Source organism: Hippocampus guttulatus, chromosome 2 (genome assembly GCF_054856545.1).
Source record: "Hippocampus guttulatus isolate MCC_2025c chromosome 2, RoL_Hgut_1.0, whole genome shotgun sequence".
NCBI classification, from domain to species: domain Eukaryota; kingdom Metazoa; phylum Chordata; class Actinopteri; order Syngnathiformes; family Syngnathidae; genus Hippocampus; species Hippocampus guttulatus.
This window is the reverse complement of record NC_141262.1, coordinates 20,083,586-20,099,374: the sequence shown is the minus strand read 5'-3', so window position 1 is coordinate 20,099,374 and position 15,789 is coordinate 20,083,586. Positions and strand designations below refer to the sequence as shown.

The 15,789-nt window shown below is 43.4% G+C and overlaps 1 long non-coding RNA gene across 2 annotated transcripts in view; it reads left to right on the top strand.

Annotated features, from left to right (window-relative positions):
- LOC147208843 (uncharacterized) overlaps positions 1 to 15,789 on the top strand; it is a 79,066-nt gene that overhangs the window by 47,141 nt on the left and 16,136 nt on the right. For both annotated transcript variants that reach the window (XR_015098213.1, XR_015098207.1), the window contains exon 2: positions 2,884 to 2,991. This is a non-coding gene — a long non-coding RNA (uncharacterized LOC147208843). The remainder of the gene's footprint in view (positions 1 to 2,883; positions 2,992 to 15,789) is intronic.

Sequence of the window (15,789 nt, the reverse complement as noted above, 5' to 3'; positions counted from 1 at the left end):
AGCGAACAATGAGACGCTCTAAAGCAGCCACTCGATCTGAAGGGAAGTTGCATTTTTAAGGATGCAAGGTATGTTGGGCAAAATATTTATTGCCATTGTGCTGGATAAGTGATGGTGCGAACAAAGGAGCTGAAGTTTTTCTTCTGTGTAATGGCTGAGTTGTGAATCATGCCAGGGCCCAAGTCTGTTATTTTAGCCACACCCCAACAATCTGTTGTTTTGTGAAATATACTGTGGCTCAATCAGTAGATATTACGGACTTATCCTTTTTGCACGTTTTCAGCAAATATCCTCAAAAGAAAAAAGTATTTGGGGGGGGAAAAAAATCTCTGAATTTGCAAGATTCAGATTTAATGCTGACCCGAAACAGGATTTTTCACCTCTAATGAGTCTGTCATTGTAATTTAATGACTGCATGGCAAGTATTCATACTGTGTACAAGTTTGCGCAGAGTATTACATCCAGCGCTGTCTTATCGCTCTTTCAATTTAGCTAACAGGCCATTATGGCGACTGATCTCTTGAGTGCATCACTCACTGACAGCACACCTCAATTTCTGTATGTTTGCTGTCTGTCTCTCTGGACAAAAGCACCGGTTGGAAAGATCCTCCCACCTTTGCTGTCAGGCTTCATCCACCCAATCCATCCTTCCATCCATCCATCCATCCATGCATCCATAGCACACAGGTGAACAGCATCCAGCAGCCAGACAAACTGGACTTTCAAGTCCCACACCAATTGGACTGTGGTCCTCTCACCTGTGTAAATACAAGAACAACGAGATGAAGGGTGGAAAAAGAGCAAAATTGAGCGATAGTTCCAAAGCCTTGGGTTACTAGGGCGCGGCGCCATACAGAATAACGCACAGCTGAGCAAACGTGCATTGCCACAGGACTTCACCTGTTCCCCCTCGCTAATCCATCGGCGCAACACGGGCTCGCATGAGACGTTCTTTTATGGACGCCTGAATGGAGATTTCCTTTGAGGTTACGCAGTTGATACATATCACTTTTGTGCCGTGGTTACATTGTAGAGTGATTGCCCGCCTGAGGCGACACATACCCCCTTTTAAAGGTGCACCGGCATCAGTTGGAGGTATTATCCTGTAGACGTATATGGATGCGATTCAGGAAATCCTTTCATCTGCAGGCAGAGGTTTTTAGCTCATTGGGAAAATGTAGCGTGGAATGGAGGAGACTAAAGCTTCTCGATGACTGAGGAGCTCACATGCTGACATGGAACACTTGTCCTGGGCCAAAGCTCTTAATCGACCTGGCATTCATGATGTAAAAACTGTCCATTCTGATGTGGAAACTGTTGACCAAAAATGCTTTCCACACATTTCGGAGCGCAGTGCCAGTGCAGTAACAAACAAGTTTCGCAACTGCCATGAGCTAAGACAAACTATCACTATTATTATTATTAACTTCTGTTAAAGAGCAGCAGGGTGTACTAGTGCAATTTTCCAGCTTTATTTGAGACAAGGCACATATTTTTCGTAGGGAAAAAAAAAATCTTATGAGAAGTCACCAAGCAAATTTCACATAAACTGTATTCAGGCCTGTCGCTGATGCTGTCGTGGTACACTCGCCTGACTTGTGTGCGGGCAGCGTGAGGTGGGCTCCCGCTCAGTGACGGTGTGGATGTGGGTATGAATGGTGGTTTGTCTCTATATATGCGCTGTGACTGTCCGGCGACAACTTCAGGGTGTAGTCTGACTTCCGCCCGAAGTCAGTTGGAATAGGCTCCAGCGACTCCATGCGACCCTTTTCAGAATAAGCGGTGTTGAAAATGGATGTGGATGGATGGATGTGTCCAGGCCATTCCAATGAATCGGTGCACGATAGCATGACCTCATAGAATGTTATTAAATACAGTGAAGTGCGGTAAGATTCAAGGCCGGTGAGGCACTGACCTCATCACAGTCAAATTTACCAACGTATTATCAACCTAATGTATAGATTTTTTGACAATTAGATTGGCAACAATTTATGTTTTGTTTAAAGTTCCATACCAAAAGTACAAAAACAAAACAAAGGAAAATACATTTACAGTGCCAACAACTGTATAAATAAAATATTACCCCGAAAAAGTGTTTCCATTTTTTTTTTCGTCAATGATGTCAGGTGAGGCTGGGCCCCATCTGCCTCCACTGTCAGCACGTCACTGATTAAATACAATTAATACTACATTGAACACTGGAAAAATAGAATTTGTTGCCTGTCACTAGTTCCTAAATTTAGACTTTACAATCAAATAGCAATATTTGTTTTGTGTGTGTGTGTGTCTTTATTTACAGTATGTATTTATGCCAGTGATGTATAGTGACCGAAGGAATAATTAAGTGGTCATATGTAAATTATGACAAGTTTATCTTTATTTCAGTATTTTCACGACATTGTTCAGTGGTGTGCTATGTGAATTTAAAAAATAATAATAATATGGGCCTTGGTGCAAAAATGTTTGAGAAGCACCAACCCTATATATGTTATGATCTTCCTGAAATGACATCATAGCTAGCTCCTCTGTAATTTTAGTCCTTGGCTTATTTTTCGGAAGTTACGAGCGAACTTCAGAGATGAACTCTTCTGCTCTTTCTGGCTTTAAAAGTTTTAACTGGCTTTTCCTGAACACGCTGCACATTTTGTTCTCTGATGCCTTTTGAATCGGTTGCGAAACGCTGCTACTTTGAATGGCCATCTTGCAACATTCACGCACAGAACTGCGTATAATGGCAAGGGAGCAAAATGACTGTGATGATGTTTCGGCATTTAAGGGGGAGGGATGGCGAGTTGAAATCAAGTGAAACGTTTGGCACCAGGGCAGCCAGACTCAACGCCTATATGTGATGAGTCTCTTCCTCCTTTTTCACCCTCTGTGCAGGTTTGGGCCTGAAAGACGTGCCAGACCTGCTGCCAAAGCATCGGCCGCCACCTCACCCTGCAGACATGGCTGATACACACACCGACGCACACACACGCACATACAAACGTGAGTTTCTTTCATGTTTATTTTTCTGCATATACAGCCACCTGAAGAAAATAGTTTCATCGTGGAGAGTATGACTTAAGCATCATGTTTTTTTTTCGGGCGATTCAGTTGTTGATCAGCGGTGTTGAACTTTGAGGAGCTCCCTTGCCTTTTCGTGCAACACCACATATCGCTTGATACATTCCTTAATGTTCTGCACTGTAGAGCGTGAGCTATGCAAACCTCTTTCAATTTTTTAATTTTTTTTTTTGGACTCGCTATTAGTTTAGTCACTTTAGGGCTGAGCACAGCGCAGCAGTCACTCTTTACAATCCCTAATTTGTCCTTGTAAGCATTTCAAGGCATACATGACAGCAATTGTGGTTACTCAGTTACTTGCATTGAAACATTGGTTTTGTTGTGTTTGTCAACAGGAAATGAGAATCTAATTGATTATGGGTGGGAAGCCAAAAATTATATATATTTTCTTTATGCTGTCTGTTTTGAACATTGCAATCGAGGGCGTTAGCAGGCAACTGCCAAAGACATGACACACGGGGTATGGTAAAAACCGTTCAATTCGACAAGGTCAGCATGAAAATTGAGTGGCACAAAAATTACATGTGAGTAGTTGGCAATCAGTCCAGGATGTACCCTTCCTCTCGCCCAAAGTCAGCTCCAGCTGCCCTGGGACCTCAATGCGCACAAGTGCTATAGAAAATGGTTGGATGGCCTTGGCTGAGGTCTATAACTTAGAGTAAGGCTGTATGCTGTGTTGAAGCTGCACGTGTGTTAAGTAGCAGTTGTTTGAAGATGAGCCATTTTCTTCCCGTAACATTGATGCTAATTTAGATTAGCCTGTCTGTGGCGTCCCATTATATGTTAGCATTGAGCTACCACACGTTCATCGGGCATTTATTTTTTACTAATTTATTTTTGTTTTTATTATATTATTTTAAATATTATATTATGATATTTTACTGATGGTTGGAAAATAACACCCGGAAATGACTTCTATTTGCATCACGACATCGGGGCGTTGGGTTATTCCAGTGTTTCTCAAATAGTGGGGCGCGCCCCCCCTTGAGGCTCTGTCAAGGGGGGCGCGTTTGCCCTCGGGGAACAGCTTTTTAATTTTTTTAGTCCTAAAATAACGTGCAGTTGCACCTCCACGACGTTAGGGGGCAGTGGCGCTCTCATTGGCAGAGTTTGCTCAGGGAGTATTCTCAGGGAGGAAATATGACGAGGCGTATGTAGCGCTTGGCTTCAATGTGACTGCGGTGGCAGACGAGGGAATATCGATGTGCTTACTTTGTCTAAAACTTTTGGTAGCGGACATCATGAAGCCAAATAAATTAAGGCATCACTTAAAGACATTACACCCCAATCACGCTGATAAGCTGCTTGAGTTTTTTTCAGCGAAAACGTGCCAAATATTGCCAACAATCATGCCGCTTTGTGACTGCTACTTCAGTATAATAATACAGGTCCCGGCTACACATTGAGCAGGAGCCGAGAGTTGCTGTGTCCTGCTTCAAACCTCGCTTCGAAAAGCTGTGCATTGCAAAACGTGCTCATTGTAGCCATTAATCCAGACATCATCTTTGATTTAAAAAAAAAAAAAAAGCACAAATTATTTTATATCTTTTTGTTTTGCTGGTTAAAGTTTTTTTTTAAATATTCTGCTCCTGAGATCATGTTGGTGATTAGTTTGAATGCATTATTAGTTATTGATTTTATGTAATTTTATTTTTCAGTATCGTATGGTTTGACATGGTCAGTCAAAAAATATAAATTTTTATTTTTATATAATTAAGGATTTAATGTTATTTTTAAATTTCAGATGCACTTTAAATCTTTTCTGTTCCAATTACTAAAGCTATTCTTTGTTGTAAGTTGGTCCATAAAGTTGGTCCATATTTCTTTCTTTTTATATTCTCCGATACGTTAATAAGGATACAGTGTTATGCAAAGGTGTACTTATAACAATTTTATAGACAAATGATACTATTTATAGTCATGCGAGGCTGGGGTGGCGAGCGAGATGTTTTCCTCTTCCTGGGGGGGGGCATGACAGAAAATAATTGAGAACCACTGGGTTATTCAAATGCGGGAGGAACTCTATACACTCACGCGCGTAAACGGGTTATTGCAAAGGTTTCAGAAATTGTAGTTTTGACCTTAACCCGAATATTGACTGCATGTATGTTGCACATACAGCGCATTTGACAATAAAGTTGGACTTGACTTGACTTGATGTAAATATAGGAGCCTGCCATCAAAACCCTCAAAATGAAAGTCCAGTGAAGTGAGTCACAAAGACTTTGTTTGGCATTGTTCATAATCATGATGATAAAAATAGGAAATATTCCGGCAGTTGGTAAGAAGGTGTCAAATGTTGTGCTGTAGTTAGTTAGTTAGTTCCGCCCGCTCCTATTTGGAACATTGGGCGACGAGCCTCCTCCATTTGTTCCGGTCACTGGCGACCTTTCTTGCTCCATGCCAGCTGACACCCATCTCACTGAGGTCTTCTTTGGCAGTCTGTCTCCACGTCTTCTTTGGCCTACCTCTCTTCCTCTTTCCACCCTCTGGCATCCAGTCCATGGCCACACTTGCCGGTCTCTCTCTTGGCAGCCGGAGTACGTGGCCGATCATTTTCCTTCTCCTTTCAGAGACAATGTCTGACAGTTCAGCCACTCCTGCCCTCTTCATCACCTCCTCGTTGGTGATGTGGTCTCTCCATGAGATCCTCAGGATGGATCTCAGGCAACGCCGATGAAAGACATCTAACTTGTTGGTAATGTTGGCTGTCTTCATCCATGTCTCACAGGCGTAAGTCGCTGTTGGGATAACCACTGACATATAGAGGCGTAGCTTGGTGGTCGTAGTGATGGCTTTCGATGACCAGATGTTGCGGAGCCGTTGGAACACTCCCGCAGCTTTACCAAGTCTACTGTTGACGTCTTTCTCCACACCACCTGTATTTGAGATGTTACTCCCAAGATATGTGAAGCTGTCAATGTACTCTATGTCATGTTGGTGTAGAGTGAGTGGTTGAAGGTGTTGGTGCTGTCCGACGGCCATGGCCTTGGTCTTTTCCTGGCTAATTCGTAAACCGACCTTAACTCCGTGCTCATGCAGATTGTTGGTCAACTCCTGGAGTGCGGGCTGGGTGTGACTTAACAGAGCCAAATCATCTGCAAATTCCAGGTCAGCTAGTCTGCTCCCTCCCCACTTGATACCAACTTCTTCCCCTGTGATGGACTTCCTCATCACAAAGTCAATTATGATGATGAAGAGTAGGGGTGACAGAATGCAACCCTGTCTTACACCAGTGACAATGTCAAAATCATCAGTTGTGCCACTGTTGGTTTTGACACAACAGGTTGAGTTGTGGTACAATGACCTGAAGATGTTGATGTACTTGAGGGGTACACCATACAGCTGGATGATCTGCCACAGTGACTCCCGGTGGATGCTGTCGAAGGCTTTCTTGAAATCGATATAGTTGATCATGAGTGGTGTCTGAAGTTCTTGGCACTGCTCTATGATGGGCAAAGATCTGTTCGGCGCAAGACCTTCCCTTCCTGAAACCGGCTTGCTCTTCCCTCAAGATGTTATCCACTTCATCTTTAAGGCGATGTAGCAGGACACTGCAGAATACCTTGCTGGGGATTGACAGCAGTGTAATGCCCCGCCAGTTATTGCAGTCTGCGAGGTTTCCCTTCTTAGGAAGCGTGACAATGACCCCACGTCTCCAGTCGGCAGGAACCTCTTCAGCATGCCAAATCAGGTTGAACAGGTGGGTAAGGCTCTCCACAACAGCGTCTTGGCCGTGTTTCAACATCTCGGCAGCTACCTCATCGAGTCCCGGTGCCTTGTTGTTCTTAAGGCCCTTGATTGCTCTGGCAACCTCAGTCTCGGATATCTCTTTCGATGTAATATTTAGAGCTGGAGCTGGTGACTCTTGATCGAAATTGAAGTGTTCCAGCCATCTTGCTTCTTGCTCCTCGTCGCATAGAAGTGTCCTGCCATCCTTGGTCCTGATTGGCACGCTAGAGCTGCTCCTGGAGTTGGTTAGCTCCCGCACGATCTTGTATAGGGTCGTCGTGTTGTTGTTCTCGGCTGCTTCCTGTGCCTCTCTTGCTTTCTCTTCTAGCCACTGTCTTTTATCCTTCCTGCAACTCTTCTTCACTGCCCTGTCCAAGCGCCTGTACTCCTCGTCTTCCATCCTCCAGCTCCGGAGCCTCCTCTTTTGTTCTCTTTTTATCTTGGCCACTTTCCTTTCATCAATCAACTTCCAGGTGTTGTCTGTTATCCATCTCTCTTTGTTGGTACCCCTCTTTCTGCCGATAACTGCTTCTGCAGTTTCAGCAATGGCACAAGAGAACATACTCCACTGCTCCTCAATGTTTGCAAGGTGTTGTGATACCTTGAGCTTCCTACTCAACTCCTCACAGAAGCTTTCTGAGATGTTGTTATCCTTTAGCTTGTCCACTGCGTAAGGTCTCTTGGGCTGCACCCATTTCACCTTCTTCAGCTTCAGCTTGATTTTACTCACCACAAGGAAGTGGTCTGAACCCACATCTGCACCTCGGAGCGAACGTCGAGCAATGACGAGCGCCACCTTGTGTTGATGCAGATGTAGTCCAGTTCGTTCTGGGTCCCGCCACCAGGTGAAACCCAGGTTACTTTGTGGATCCGCTTGTGCTCAAAAAAGGTGTTGCCAATGCTGAGGCAGTTGGTACTGGTTAGCATCAACAGTCTCTCCCCGTTGTCGTTCGTGGAGCCTGCAGACCCATGTGGTCCAACTGTGGCATTCAGGCCCCTTCTGTCATTATCCAGTTTTGCGTTGAAGTCTCCAATCAGCATTTTGATGTCATGTCTGGGGATCTCCTCAAGCACGGTCTGGAGCTGGTTGTAGAAGGTGTCTTTATCGTCCGCTGAGGCAGCTTCGGTTGGGGCATAGACTTGTACGATGGTTACTTTGGCATATCTGGTGTAGAGCCTTGCTGTAATAATCCGTTCATTCACCGGCTTCCATCCAATCAATGCTTTTGCTGCACTATTGGAGAGGATGATGCCGACTCCATGGGAATGGTGGTCTTGCTTCCCAGAGTACAGAAAAGTTGCTCCATCAACCACGAGACGCCCTTGCCCCGTCCACCTCATTTCACTAACGCCTAAGATGTCCAGGCGATAGTCCCTCATATTCTTCAGCACCTGGTCCATGCGACCAGACTGGAACATTGTGCGCACATTCCAGGTGCCTACTCTGGTGTTGGTTTTGGTTCCAAAGATCGGGGTCATCAGGGGTCGGGCTTCCTGCTGGATTTCACCCGGCCCCGTCATAGATACATCCAAGGATGTGCCGTCTCTTCTTCGCCGTGGTTTACCGGAATGGCTTCCTCTCGTCGTTTCTGTAACAGGTTTTGTTTTACAGGGTGAGGTTGTTAACCTCACGCCCAACCCCCAACCTGGAGGACTAGTTGGATGCAGTTTAACGTCGTACCCAGGACGGTGCTGTACATGTACGGTGCTGTTGTGCTGTACATTTCTATACATTTTTATTTTCTGGCGATGTGCATGCCTGCTTGCAGCTTCTCTGCTCCCACGCCGGTGCACATTCTTGTCATGGCTTGGCTGTGTGTGTCTCCGTCTCGGATCATGGAGCCGTCACACACTCCTGCCATGCGTCAGCATTTGACACAATCAGGCGACGTTCACACGCTCCTCCCTGACATAAGCACACTGTAAACACCAACGCACGCATGCGAATTACTTGTCATTTGTCTCTCTGTGAAATGCAAGTCTCCCCCGCACCCCCTGTGCTATTTTTAAAGACTGGAGTACACCTACCTGCATTCTCGAAGGCTGGGCCACACCCATGGTGCGGTGTCCCGTGTGTGTCAAGGAGGGAAAAATAAGTCAGGTGAAGGAATCCTCAACACTAGTGCAGTGTTCCCCAGTCTTGATGAAGCAAAGGCACCACCAAACAATATATAGTTAATATCATAACATTATTGTTTTTTAAGACAGTACAGTACTGCTAAATGCAATAAAAAAACATGTTGAAAAATAAATTTGAAGTGTTTTGTGGAGAGTTGGAACGGATTAATTAAATTTCCATTCATTTCAATGGGGAAGGAAGATTCATGGTTCAAGTGTTTTGAAATGCAAGCCTCATCATAAAGGTACTACTGTGTATAAAAATTTACTGGCAAAATAATTCACTTTGTCTGAAATCTGAGCCTGTTCAGTTGAACACAAATCGATTATTCTGTTGTATAAATGGCCACAGCACCTTCTTCCATTTGGTGGACGAATATTTCATTGTTCTACCTGTCACTATTATTGATAAATGAACAAACAGACATTATTTCTTATAAATAAACAATATTCCGACCAATAGCTCTCTATTTTGATGACGGTGTAAATCCGACAAAGCGTTGATCGAACTCGATGGTCTGGTGTTGATTATTTCAAAGACATGCGCAGGACGGCGGATCAGCGAGAGGGAGGACTGTTTCTTTGTGGTTGTGGTCACAGCCTACGTCAATCTTGGCCAATCAATGTGGCTCCTTTCATTCGCTAATCAAGCACTAGTCTTGACATAGAGGAAACACATGTACTTCATCAAGTGTGCAGTTGGAGATCAGTTATGAGCCCACCCACTGTGCTGCCCAGTGGGATGATTTTTAAAAAAGATTCAGAGGGTTTAATGCTCACCGTTCAAATGTTTATGAATGAAATACATTTGGAATCCACCACACATACCCACTGAGCTCAGAATCAGTTTGCCTGTGCCCCGAATTAAATTCACCAAACTCACGTTAGACTATTTCGACTTGGTCTGAGCAGGTGTAAATTTAGAGTTTAATTTTGTGCCACAGACACACCCGCACTGTGCTGGAACACCCAGTTTTCCAGACACATGCTACTCTGGAAATCAACGACCAGAAATCAACGACAGTATACTTAAATTTGACAATTTCCCATGGCACACTAATTCATAGCCACACTGTGCTTGGGAATCAGGTGTGTATCACTGTGTTGGTAGAACGGTAGACTAGTGGTTAGCACGTATGACATAAGTGGTTGGTACTCGTGGCACAATTTTTTTTTCCTTCAAAGCATTACCGCCTATGTACTCGTAGGTACGGCGCCGACTGATTGTCACACGCTTGCAGCATGTCTGGTTATTGCACAGGACATTGTTGTCCCACGTGGGGCCTCCCTTGTCAGTTTGTTGTCTGTTTTGTTTTTTAAGTCCCAACTGTCACCGGGCAAGTCGACTGCCCAAATCTACAGAAAAAAGCTTTACGATAGTGATTGCTTTGTTTGATATTCGTGACTGTGCTGCCCTTGAGGCTGCGCTCGTTTTGAGGTGAGTCACACCTGAGCGAGTGTAGTGTGTTTCACACCAGGAAATCAGTGTAAAGATCACTCACAGTCCTTTGAAGGTTTTATGCCGTATCACCGTATCTTATCAAAGGTATGTCATCCGATTGTATCTTCACCTTTTAAAATTTTTCCTTCTCTTCATCCATTTAAGCCACCCTCAAAACCACCTTTTGTTGAATACACCTTGCCATCTGCTGGACCCCTTCCTAAACTCAATGACAAAGATTCGCGTGCCAGACATTTGTTGGAGAAGGTGAGATACATGATTGAATTCAAGCAAAGAGAAAATACAAGTGCTTTGCGGGGATGGGCAACTGCCGGCCACACTCTCAGTGGCCTCTTGATTAATTAAAGTGACAGTGGTAGTTTCAAGTTGTAATATCACCACTCTCCACTAGATGACAGACATGCCTTTGTTCCGCTGACATTGGGTCTCATATTGTCCAAAACTCCATGAGTAACCCTAATAATTTTTTGGAAGATTAGGAATTATAAACAGGACAAACATAGACCTCAATATTATTAACATTTTGAGTGAGTTGATTTTTGTGAAAGATGTACAAAATGAGTTCTTGCACTTGGTTTCTTGTTGAGCAGTATTGTGCCATCCTTGATAGTCCTTTTTATGCATGAGAGTCCTTTGCACTGGAAAAAAAAATCATAATATGTGATTATTGTGTTTGATTGCTTCAAACCCTTTAGGATGGTGGATTTTTAATAGATGCATTGAAAAATGTCTGATGAGGAAGTGAGTTTTTTTGTGGGCGGGGAGGGGGGGGGTTAGTGTGACATTTTCGTATAGTGGTGTGTTGTGACATTTTTCTCATGTCCTCATGATTCGATAAACGTTGAGAAAACCTGAGCCGGATTGGTAACCTGTCAAGGCTGACGTTTGTCATTTGTGATTTTGACAGGGAAATTGGCAAGCACTTCAGAAAGTTACTCAGAATACATTACTGTACTGTCGTTTCCTAGGTATGCTGCCTATCTGCTGTTTGATGCTTCACCAAGTATTTGCTAGGTTGCCAGGTGTGTCTCATGAGGAAGTGCAGGGAACGAGTTATGCGTCTACCAGGAAAATGGAAAGACCAACCAATCCAGCATATATTTCACACGCATGACTGACAGCTTCAGGCAAAATCAAATACATCGTGTACAGTGGGGGCTTGGAGGGAAACACTTTTGATTTTGCAGGCATAGTGCATCCATCCATCCATCCATCTATTTTCTATTTCTATTTCATGCCCCGCCCATCCCCCAAAAAACGTCTGTGCTTTCAAAATATGTTATATTACTATAAATCTTTGGTGTTTTTTTTAAAGAAGAAACATGCCCTGTGACGAACAGGCGACCAGTTCAGGCTGTAGTCCGCCTTCCGCCCGAAGTCAGCTGAGATAGACTTCAGCAACTCCCCTGTTCAGGATAAGCGCTGTTGAATGGATGGATGGAAGGGGAAACAAAAAAGATTAAGCAACTGTTTACATAATGTATTATAAAAGTGAGCCACTTCATGAGGTACACTTGCACAATCGAACAAGTTCTGTGTCAATCATTTCCTTACTTCACCAAGAGATCAAGGTCACTTTTGAGTGACGCTGTCAGAGAGGCATTCACGTCACAGTGTGGCTATTATTGTGCTTTTTATAATGATATGGATTCGACAGACTTTGAATAGTAAGGATTTGTTTCCTTCCCACAGCGCTTGCCTGTGCCTCACAGCGTCGTGTTCTTTGTCCTTCCCGCTAGCTCGAGGCACGTTGCCATCTTCCTGGGTGACGGAAAGAGCAGTTGAAGCCTTGCAAATCTTACCCCTTCTTTTTCTTTCCTCTTACTTCGTCACTCTCGGTCCACATTTTGAGCCTATGGGGTTGTTTGGGTAGCTAAATGTGAGGCCTGGCTGTGGACCGCGGTATGTGACTCAACGGATGTGCAGTCTGGGAACAACTTTGACTATTTTTGATAAATGGATGGATGGATAGATAGATAGACTCAGACTTGGTCTTAGTTTTACAGTTTTGTGCTTTCTACTGTCTTCGTTTTGTATTGGCAAAGGAAAAAGTGTTTACGGACTCCTCACCCTCCCCAGTCAACGATTGTTTGCCGATCTGCCTCTTGGTGTCTTAACCCGTGTCCTTAAACAAACCTTTGCAAAAAGAAAATCACTGTTGGTTCCTTGCATTGTGCAAACAACTCCTTTTTTTTTTGTTGTTATTGTTAATCCAAGCCCGCAAGGGTGGGAGTGGCGTCATCTGTTCACCAGCCCCCACTAGTGGCCAAAAGGGGTTAATGTGTGCGCGTCAAGTGAACAGTCTTTTACATTTTTCCCATGAGTGCTGCCTTAATTCATGTTCGCCGTCTGTTGATGATCTAATTACGCAGAGTTCTGGTAATGATGGCGCTGCAGGAATGTAGGAAACAAGCCAAATAAAAACACGTGCCGCGACGTGCACAACGGTGAGAATGTGCTGACAGGCAGGTGGAAATCACTTTGGCTCGGGCCGTCCAAGTGAATCATTCCACGGCCCGGCTGTTTGATCCCGCATGTGCCGTACCATCTCCTCCCATCCGTTCATCAGTTCATTGCACTCCGGCCAGCATGGAAAAGGGGGCGGTGTGTGTGTGTGTGTGGGGGGGGGGGGGGGTCCATGTACACGCATTACGATTTTTAAAGTCTGAAATGATGTTTACAATGAGAGAGAGACCCCACCCATGAATGCGTGGTGTATTTAATATCTGGGAGGGGATAATTATCTTAACGCACGTCACAACGCACATTCGCAAATGGGGGTAAAATGCTCAACTTATTCCAGAATTTTGGTGTGCCACACTTGAATCATTTACTAGAATGGAAGAGACCCTACTTGATAAGGACACAATTCTCAAGTATGTGCTCAGTGCTCTTATCGTGCTTGAAGCGATGGAAAATGTTCAACGTTGGCCCATTCGTTAGTCGTTGTGTAATCTACTTTCATCCATTTTTAAATTGGAAGAGAGTCCACATTTCTTTTTTTTTAGGATATGCACTAAGGAGTGGCACCCAAATTTCGTTGTATGCAATACAATGACAATAGAGGCGATTCTGATTCTGATTCATACAGTATGTGTTGTACTCGAGATTTCAGAGGGGGGAAAAAACAAACCCCAAAACAATTGAAACACACCCCAACACAGCATATTCGAATCAAAAATCAAATTTGCCTGAATTATCAGTAAGTGTGTACGAAAGCAGTTATCTTTCTCCCCATTCCCACATACACGTGGGACCATAACTGGACAAGCACTTCAATGCATCAATCTAGCAAATAAGTCGTTTGGAGGGTTTTAACGTGAATTGATCGTACATTGGAAACAGCATGAGTGGACGTTTTTCTTCGATGACTTTTCCATCCTAAGTGAAGTTGTGGTAGGCTTCATTTCCAAGACAAACAGGCAAGCAGTGCAGGCTGGCAGATACCACAGTGGTGAAAAGTGCTTGAGCTGGAACGGCAGACTCGGTTCAACCTAATGTGCGTGTCATCACAGTGCAAAAAAAGCCATTGTGTGCCTATTTAGTTAGCCTTAAAATTCCAATCCCACATGCTTTAAACTTAGAAAAACACACTTTTTTTTTACACACATTCTAAACCAATTTCAATATTTTGAACAGAAAAACCAGCCATGAAGCAGGACTGCAAAGTTTTGACGATACCCGAAAAGGCGTTTCGACTGTTAGCCTACTTCCCTCTTTTTTTCTTTTTTTTTCTCGAGTAAAACCAGTTCCAAACTGAGCCTCCAACCAGAAACCTCTGGCACAGGTTGCAATATTGGGTTACGGATTCATTTCCACACGATTGTCCTAAAAAACGGGGCCGAGAAGAAGTAAGTGATATGACGACGGGGGGGATCATATTAATGGAACACATCCACATAATAATCCCAAAGGACTTCCTACCCGTTCCAATTAGAAGCCGCACCCAGCGGGACAGGTAACAGGAGAACGCCTTTCATAAAGAGAGACTGGGAGAGGTGCGAAAACACACACACACACACACACATCCACACACACACGGTTGTACTGTGATTAATGTAACCCGATTGTCGCTTTAATCTGTTGAAATATGAGCCTAGAATTTTCTACTTCTCGCCATGAATTCTAAATGACTAATGTAAAAATTCCCACACGGGATATTAAAATAAATATATATTCATATACATATATCTGTACATGCACTGTATACAGAATTAGAGCAATGAAATAATATACAATATCCCCATATGAATGGAATGTAATGGGCAATCATTACGAACAGGTGGAGACCGTGTGCCAGTTGTTCAATGGCTCAGTCTGGAAGACGAACAAAATATAAAGCATGTCACCAGAGCGTAATTGCCTTTTGTCATTTTTCAATATTTTTGGAAAACTCGAAAAAGCATCATTTGTAAGAACACACTGTGGTATTTTTTTTTAATGGAAATTGTCACCAAAACTTCAACCAGATGGATGAACTAGTAAATTGAAAGAGCCCCGCTAAAAATACCAATGTGCGTTCTAAAAACCTTTTTTTTCTTGCTTTCGAAAAATATTGAAAACAACTTTTTCAATTATGTTATATGGCCGACGAGATGCAAAGAACCCCCGCAAACAACAAAAACAACAAAGGGCAGCTAGACAAGTTGGTGGAGTTGGAGCGGAGGGATGCAGGGAGGTAAAGCAGGAGTGTGGGATGTACGCAAAGGATTTATTACAAAAAGGCCAAACAAAAAGCACGACAGCTAAATAAAGAAAAAATATGAGAAAAAAAAGCCCAGAAATCATGAAGCAAAATATTAATGAAACACAGGAGAAGAAAAACTGAAGACTGCAGCAGTGAAAACAATGAGGACAAAAGCTACTTGACACGTGACAGCAACACCAACAACGAACCGACACAGACTGAAAGAAAGCAGGGAACTAAATACAAACAAACTGATCAGACAACGGGTCACACCTGGATAAGACACGAGTGGCTGGAGGGATCAGATTGGTCGACAGAAGGAACAGGGCTGATGAGAAAAGATGGAGATGAAAACCAAACGGACACACGAAAACAAGACATTACAAGAAGCAAAGCAACATTTAAAGAACGCTCAAGCTCACAAATAGCCCATCTGTTGTGACATTTAGAAAAAAAAGACTATTTCTCTATTAGTACCCCATTTGTTCTTTAAAAAAAAAACTAATTTGGGGATTCCAGATTTTTGTGACAGTACATCATATGTTTTTTTATCACGTTACCATTGTCTCAACTGTTTTTCGGATTTGTTTCATGTTCTCTTAATTTTAAAAACAGTCGAAGTGGTCACAAGTTTTTGAACACTAGTGTACACCAAAATATTTCACTTTTTTATTTTTAACGCCAAGAACTTTATGATGACCGTTTTTTGTTGATCGGTTGG